The sequence below is a fragment of the Phytophthora infestans genome, genomic scaffold (genome assembly GCF_000142945.1).
Source record: "Phytophthora infestans T30-4 supercont1.38 genomic scaffold, whole genome shotgun sequence".
Lineage (NCBI taxonomy): Eukaryota > Oomycota > Peronosporomycetes > Peronosporales > Peronosporaceae > Phytophthora > Phytophthora infestans.
The window spans coordinates 1268573-1277577 of NW_003303721.1; positions in this window are offsets into that span (position 1 = coordinate 1268573).

Consider the following 9005-nt stretch of genomic DNA (forward strand, 5'->3'; position numbering starts at 1 on the left):
CCTGGATTTCAGTGACATAGAGCCGTATCCGATACTTGTTGAAAACTCGGAGGTGACGCCGTCGAGTTCCTTGCACCTTAGCGTCTCCGTACATCACCTGACCGAGAGTTCGTCGCTTGAACAACTTGGGCGGTGTCACGTCTTTGTCGACGGGTGATAATCCGCAACTACGGAGAAATCACTACACCACAGTATAGAATTGAGGTGTTAAGGAAGGTCGACACAGACAGCGCGGATCTGAGCCCAGGCCTCAACGTTGTCCTGCGCAATGTTGATGCAATCCTCGACAGTCTTCCCAAGAAACGACTCATTCACACGGATCGATTCTACTCAAGCGTACTGCTGTCTTCGATTCTCCTGTAGCGTGGACTCTACCATGTTGCTACAATTGAAATTAACAGACGTGGTTACTGCAAAGCTATTTCGTGCAAGAATGCGAAGCGACCCAAAACGATGACACGAGGGTCATATCGTATCGCGCAGTCCAAGGATGAACCCAGCATAATTGCGGTATCGTGGATGGATACCCGTCCCGTACACTTCATCCCCACGGGCTGCAGCACAGAAGCAGCAACTCTGTCGAGGCGTAAGGGCTCCACAGTTGTCGATGTACCGGCACCGCGCCTTGTCAAGAAGTATCAAGACAACATGGGATGGGCTGACGTACTCAAACAGTTGCGGCTACAGAGATACTCAAATCAGGTCTTTTTTTTCTTGCATTACACATGCGCTGTATAAACCATGACCCAAAGTGACCTACATTTAACTTTCCTAAATTGTACAGGGTGCCATCAAATGCGGAAGTACTACCACAGTATGGCTTGTTAACATGGCTCTGATCAACGCGTTTATCATCATTCGCCGCGTGCAAGGTGATCGCACAACTGGTTCAACTCAACCAACGCATGCGCACTTTATGCGAGTAATGTAGATGTCCCTGCTGGCTGTTAGGGTATCAAATTTCGAAGGTGACTTGTCGATTCGCGAGCTGACTGACACGACGGTACTCCGTTCGCCGACTCCGAGATACAGCCTATCGACAAGGCATATAACTATGCAAGCCGAATTGTACCGTACGACGCGAGGCAAGAACGGCAATGAATTGAGAAAGCTTCGACAGTACGTTTGCAAGGTATGCTCGCTATGCGACCGAGAGGAATCCGTGGGAAACTACCTTCTATTGCGTCGAGTGTACCGAGACAAGATTCGCGGGGACACCCGCCGACAGTTCAAGTGCTAAGGGCAAGATCTATCTAGGTCAAAAGATGCAACATCACGATCCGACTGCGGCGACAAACGCTGCCACCTGCAGTCAAATTTGGCACGAGCTTTGGGGAGGCGGCGCTAACATTCCACCGGGGTTGGAGACGCTCAGACTGGGTGCTCCAGTAGACCAAAGAGCGCAGGCATCCGACAGAGACGATAATGTCCCTAGTGAAAGCTCGAGCGCCATGTCGGGTAGTGATGGAGGTCGCAAACTGATGGCGTTGTGGAGACCGCAGTGATCTAATCAAATGAATGTATGTAAACTTGTGAATGAAGGTAGCTGTAAATTTAGACATTTTCTCTACGATTACATGAGCTGTAGCTGCCACATACAGGATACAACACCAGCTCTCCTCAAAATACACTGAACTGCCCACGATAGGTAGCCAAAACGATTGTGATAATCACAATCCTCACAAAAACTCCGCAAACGTTAAGGCAAGTCATTTCGTTATCATGTACAATACAGGGTAAATTGGGCCCAAAAACGCGGGGAAGAGGGGATAATGGTTATTAGGCCAGGAGGGGTACCGTAACTGGCCTTTGTAACCGATAGATGGGATGGGGGCTGTAATAGCCTATCAATAACCAGCCTTTGCAATTAACGGCCGCCCTTTGGCAAAAGGATATCGTACCTCAAGCTCAGTACTATCCGGGGGGCCAACTCTGAAGATCAAACTGCACAATTTTGCAAACTAAAATCGCTCCGGGCCTCATGGCCCGTGATGAGTGATCGGAGATAACCTTGATGTGGAGCAAGCAATTCCGGGTAGTTCGCAGATGTCCAACATCCTACTCTATGAAAACCTACTGCTACATGCAGTGTACTTAGACTGTGTCTAACGCATAACGTTTTCGTGTTCGCAGAACTATGGCTCGGACTAAGAAAGGAGGGCGAAAGAGGACGCACGAGGAACTCAAGGACGACCTACGTGAGAACGAATGCATTAACGCACATCCCATTCAAGAGGAGAGGGAAGCACGGAAACGACGTTTGAACAAGCACAGAAGTAAGCACTGCGACTTGAACAAAGCGCTTCATCCACTCAGCGTGTACCAATAAGCTACAGAGGTTACGGAAGGTTCGCCGGTAGATTCTAAAGAGCGGGAGAAGAAGACGGAAGCGTCAGATGCCGCGCTACATCAGCGGCGGATGCGGCTGAAATGGAAGCGGCATATCAAGCTGGAACGGACGATGTGGGCACATTTACGGCGCTGGTTGCATCTGAACCAGCGGCGCTATAGAGGTGGTACCCGTCTCGACTGCACAGCGGGCTCGGAAGAAAGGGCTAACAGGACGTTGTCTTAGACAGATCGGGAGCGTACGCTCGATACACAGAGAGCTCGAGCGAAGCGAGCCGCTATGTCACATTCTCAGCGTGACCGTGCGAGGAAGAAAGACGCTGATCGCAAGTGCGCCCGTAGAGCTCGCTACGAGGAGAGGAGCTTCTGGAACGAAGGGAGCAAAATCGACAGATAAAAACAGCACACTTGTCGGACCTGAATGTACAGCAGCGACATTATGAACGAAACCAAAATCGCCAACATCGTGCAATTCGCCGAGCGGAACGGCTAGAAGAAGAACAAGAAGCTGATCGTGCGCTAAATTGTCAACAACAACCCGATCGACGGACTGAGATGTCGGGAGCAGAGCGAGATGCTGAGCGTGAGCAACACTGTCAGCAGGAAGCAGATCGGCGATCTCGTCAGACAGCAGACGAATGCAAGCTGGTCCTCGAGCGAGTGCGCACTCGACGCCAATGCGTCCGTCATGGGCACGCTCTTATATCCCTCGAGGACTTCGATGCGTCCATGATCACGGGTGACGGCGTGGTGATCGGTCGGCACAAGCTCCCGGCACCAACGGTTTCTCCGATTTGCAATGCTTGGAAGTGACTGGGCGAGTCTTCAATAGCATGCTGTCTGGCATGTAGAGTTAAGCTACCTTCACTGCCGCCCGCACCAACGAAAACAGTTTCAGCTCTACGGAGACCCCGGGTTTTGTCATCAAATTCGCGTCTACAACCAAGACTTTGCGTTTGCAACTATTAGTGCTTCGTGCTCAAGCAGATCGTTTCAAAACGTACGTCAAGACGAGAGAGTTGCAGGTACACACATATCGTATTCAAGGGGCTATGGGTCCCTACCTAGGGTCTCTCCTCCCCGACATAGACCGTCGGACAGGAGCGCGGGTAGCTCCCAAGTTTGCGCAGATCTACATTGCGGATCCAGACATGCAACGCCGCGCGGAGCGACGTCTTAAAAAATTTACGGATTTGGATCGTGTTGCACTACTGGACATGGCAGTGCATAACCCATTAGTGCAGCGGTTCCTCCACTTTGGGCAACAAGTGCGCCAACACAGCACGGATGGCCCAGGAGTTCCATCTGCATAACAGCGCATCGCAGCCGAGGACGCATTACCGCTCCAATATGTCTGCGGTGGCTGTGACTCTCATTAGCGATGACAACCTGCCTCTGCATTGGGATCTACTACTCTTAACATGCTATCATAGGCTGCTACGTTTGTACGAGACTCACGCCGATTACGATCCACTCCAATACCCGCTTCTCCTTCCATATGGAGAGAAGGGCTGGATCTACACAGACGAGTTCGCAAATGGCGCTGAGTTTCGAAACAAGAAGACGATGTCGCTTCGTGTGTCGCTTCGGGAACACGTCGCGCTCCGCCTTCGCCCGATAGTGGATGATCAGTCCGCTGTCCACTAAGGCGGACGCCTATTTCAACAGTGGTGTGTAGATCAGCGTGCAAAATGTGAGCAAGAACAGCTTCACTGGGTGGTCGACAGCAAAAACCACTTCGCGCCGATCAATACAGGGGAGTATGAGACGCTTTGCTCAACGAAGGTACTTTGACTCTGGCGAAAAGAGAAGTGCTGTAGTCGGAACGTGACCGGGCCCAGAACAGATTAATGCACCCGGACCGGGAAGGAGGCAGCCGAGGACGACCTACCCACTTTCTTAATCACGTTGAAACCGTATCATACTACCGGCTTCGCACCTAGGAATTCCGCGGTCCATGTACAAGTCGTATCAAGTTTTGATGGCAATTATTCTGGAATATGGACGGCCCGACGGCTTTCTGACTGGAACGTGCAACCCCAAGTGGGACGAGATTCTTGAAGCGATACCCTCCGAGGTCCAGCCAGCTCAAGATCGACCTGATATCGTGGCTCGCGTGTGGCAGGAGAAACTGCAATCGACGCTTGACGATTTAAACCAAGACGGGGTGAGAGCGCGGATTCACGTTGTCGAGCATAAAAAACGAGGGCTCCCCCACGCTCACGTATTGCTTATTTTGTCTGACGAAGCCAAACCCCGAGCGCGCGAGATCGTAGAAAAAATGGTATGCGCTGAGATCCCAGATAAGGGTACAAACCCTCGGCTGCATGAAACGGACATGTCATGCATGCTCTATGGTCCATGGGTCCTGCAAGCCCCTCATGCGCATGATTGAAGGACGGCAAGTGCTCCAAAGGGTACCCGAAGCCATTAGCAGAAGTTACACAAGACATTGCCAATGGATATCCAGTGTACATACGGCGTCGTCGACAAGCAGGCGTTTAAAAGTTCAAAGACAGAGAAAACGACAATGCTACCGTCAACCAGTGGGTTGTACCGTACAACCCGTACTTATCCCAGAAATACAACTGCTACATTAATGTGGAAGTGTGCACGGATATATCTGCGGTTAAATATCTGTACAAGTACTTGTATAAAGGGGGAGGGCAGCAGCGTGCGCGTCGAGAGCCAAACGAGATTCTACGTTTCTTGAGCTCCCGTTACATTTTCCGGTGAAAGCTTGTATGCGCCTGCTCGTTATACGATGTAAGGAAAACCTCATGCGGTGACACAGCTAACAGTTCATTTTGAGTCAGGGAAGACAGTTTGCTTCCTCGAGACGGAAAGCCCGGAGGCGGGTTTGGGGTTGTCACACTATGCTGACCAGATTCTTTGAGCTGTGTGCGAGTGAGCTGCCCGAGAATCATATTGCCAGGGCTAAGCTGTATCATGACATCCCCAAAGAGTTTTGTTGGAAGGCACCGGAGAAAGGGCAATCGAAAAGGTGGGTTCGCCGGAAACAGTACCAGGCTGTGCTTGGTCGCATGATTCACGTGTCTCCTCGAGATATTGAGCGGTTCTATCTTCGGCTACTGTTCTGTCAGCGTAGAGGCCCAACGCTGTTTGAAGACTTGAGAACGGTTAACGGGATTGTCTGCCCCACATTCCAAATTGCGGCGCGCGAGGCTGGCTACTTGGAGAACAATAATGAGTGGATTATCTGTTTGAAGCGTTTTGTCACCATTATGGTGTATTTAGCTCCAGCAAATGTTGGTGCTCTATGGAATTGGTTCTTCGCTGACCTTTCCCAAGACTTTGCACGGAAACATCATGCTTTGATGCTCCCCTTCACGACGGCGTTGGTAGAATTTGAAACGCTGATGAGCATTCAAGAACTACTTCAAGCGAACGGGTATGCGGTATTTGGTGTTGGAATTCCCACGTGAGCTCTAGCTACAAATGTAGTTAGGAAGTTCCCACAACAATACGTCTGCTAGGATAGCAAACGATCCGGGCGGACCTGAAGTCCCCGGTTATGCCCTTGCACCGGGCCATACTTGACCTTGTAAACTATTTTTCCTTCAAATGCACAGTGGCGTGTTATTCGTCGAAACTAATCAAGTAAGTGACCAACTGCCAGCAACATGCGCGGTTGCTGTAATAACCAGCTTGTATGGCCTCTTTGACTAAACTAGATGTACGACAGTGATGGTGTGATTGTGCAAGCTGGGTACAACTCTGATATTATATGGACGAGCAGCGGCTTAGATAAAGCACTTCTGAATTCACTTTCAACCGCTCAAGTGAGTTCATCCAACGAGTGCTGTGCTGTTCAACAGGTTAACACCCGCAAGCTTTACTTTTAGCTTCCTTTACTTCCTCCCCCAACACACGCGAAGAACCATTATGGGTCCACCAGTAAACCAAGGTAGCGAACGTGGTCGTGAGGTGAGCCCTCGACGTGGAGAACACGCTGCAACACAGGAGTAGCGTAAACAAGACGATCACGCTCCAGTTGAAGACGATCATGGGCACGGTGGTCACGAGCTCCAACGCGAAGATGACCGTGCACTATTCCAATCTCTCCCAACTCAAATCATTCCGACTTAGACCAGCTCGGAATAAGTAATCACGGCGGTGAATGCATGAGAGATGTGTCGTGTAGAGATCGTGACCGAGGTGATAGTGACATGACTCGACTCGCGGTACGAACGGTGATCAAAACTTCCAGATCGAGAAGTTCGATGGCTCAGTGGAACCTAGAGCCCTCAATTCTGGTGTAAACGCGTGGCTAATCCGGTATGAAGTCTTACTAGAAATGTAAGAGGACCTGCACAACCTGAACCTACCCGACCGCATGAAAAACGCTTTACTTTTCAGATATCTGGGAGGCATAGCCAGCCAATGTATGTTGCCAACATTTTTTTTTATTGCTAGCGCTCGTTTGGCAGTGTATGCCGCACGATGAGAAATGAATTCGGCAGCAAACTACCTAATTAGCAGGTTGTCCAGATAGTGGCTAACGAGAGAAAGAAACCGTCCGAAACTTACCGCGCGTATTTCTTGCGAATCCGAGCCATGGTAGCCGTAGGATCACCGCACGGCGAGGAAACGACCGACTCGAACAATGCCGCTTCGAGCTCAATCATCTCAAATGCATGGTACAAACATACCGACAACCTTTATCTGATCATTCGTGAGATCTCCGATAGTCCGCTACATGCGCTAGACAGAGTCATATCAAGCCTCTGGTCACTAATGCATCGTGAAGTCCTCATCACAACAACAATCCGCGTCCACAAAATTTGCAACTTAGCAGCCGACCAAATCCGGTCACTCCAAGTCAACACTCGGCAAACGAAAGGCCACTTTTACGAGCGATGGTAGTTTCAGGCGTCGCGACTTCTCTAAGGCTCGTTGGGACACGTGAGGGCAACTTGGGCATACGACCAGCTACCATGGCAAAAATAAGGTCTACTAAAACAAAATGACATATATCAAGTGGCTTGCACCGCGACATTCAGCAGCGACCCAACTCTAGCCGAAAGTGCTGAAGACGACCACTTCCAGGTCGTACGACTGAGGTCCGCGAGAGTCTTTGAGGTCCAAAAATAGCCTTTTTGATCGAGGAATCCTCACTGACGCCCCAATTTTCGAGTCCGGGTCTACTTACCACGTTATCTGAGCTCGCCAATAAATGTTCGATCTTCAAGCTTGTGAGCCTCACGCGATTAAAATTTAAATGGCGGTCTGATTTGTGGCAACAAACGGGGAATATGATGGTTGACAGGCAGAGCGTCACGATGCTCAAAAACGTTTTAAACACACTCTTATTTTCGTCAAACAACTGATTAATCAATGCATGAAGATCGGATAAGGAGTGCTTGGTGTTCGACAATCGAATCGTGAGAGGCACTGTGCAGCGAGGTGTTTATACCTATAAATTTTCTACGAGTGTCGCCTTCGCTGCATTGCGGCCAAACTCCATCGAAGCCTGGCATCAACGTTTGGGCCATTAAAGCCACCAATCGATTGCTGTGCTAGCGAAGTCCGACGCAGCTAAATGTCTAAACTCGTCCGTGCACTCACATCCTCTAAGACGTGCAAAATTTGCGCTCTAAGTAAACGTCACTAATCCCCAGCTCCACGCCTAGCAACTCGCGCGCCTGCCGCCCAAGCTGAGGTCTGTCGCGAGGACTTAGCCAAACCGTACCAGCGGAGCTATCACGGTAGCCGCTACTATTACGCCTTGAAGTGGAAGGACCACACATCAGTTTATTTCCTGGGGGGAGCTTACTCGCGAGTACAAAAAGGATGATCTCCGAGTACACACACAAAAAGGATGACTTGCGAGTACAATTTGGGAAAAAGGTGGATTGGCGAGTATGGCATCATTAAAGGTGGATCACCGAGTACATTCGCAAGAACCGACAAGTTTGGTCAGTGTCACCGGAGCCTATGGGATGACTCGCATACCTAGTGCGTGACTGTAGGCGACAGCAGCTGCGAGCTGTTCCACGTCCATAAGCTCCACTTTTCCGGTTGAGAACTTGACCTTCCACTGATAGCGACCGCCATTTTCGAGTCAACGGTCGACATGTCCAGGCACATGCTCACGTAGCACTTGCCCCCTGTTCTTCACACTAAACTCCTTGGTCACGTGCCAGTGTGTTGGCGCGGCGGGGCTTTCCATGAAAAGCTGCTCCAGGTGCGAGACACCGAAGAACCGCGCGTCGCTTTTGTTGAACCGCGTGTGGGCAAGCGCGCCGCGGGATTTGAACTGACCTCCCGGGCGTCGTCGAACTGGCAGCACACTCAACAACGCGTCGATGCTGATCTTCTCGAGGAGCGCCATCGTCGCGACAATGTGCTCGCACATCCATCCTGACTGGCGTGACTCAGAGCAATCGCACACATAGCACTGACGCACCATTCGGATCTAGAGTAAGAGCTGTCAGAACCGTCGCTGCCATGTGGGATTGAGATGAGATCAAGTACGTACATCGTCTGCACTCCATTTTGGAGACACCTCGAACGGGTCATGCTCGCTGTTGAGTTCTTGAACGCGGTAGAGTGACTGGTAGAGCAGTTGGGCCTCCGTCATGGGTTTTGTTTTTGACCAGCTTTCCATCGAGAGAATCAATGTACCGCTGAGG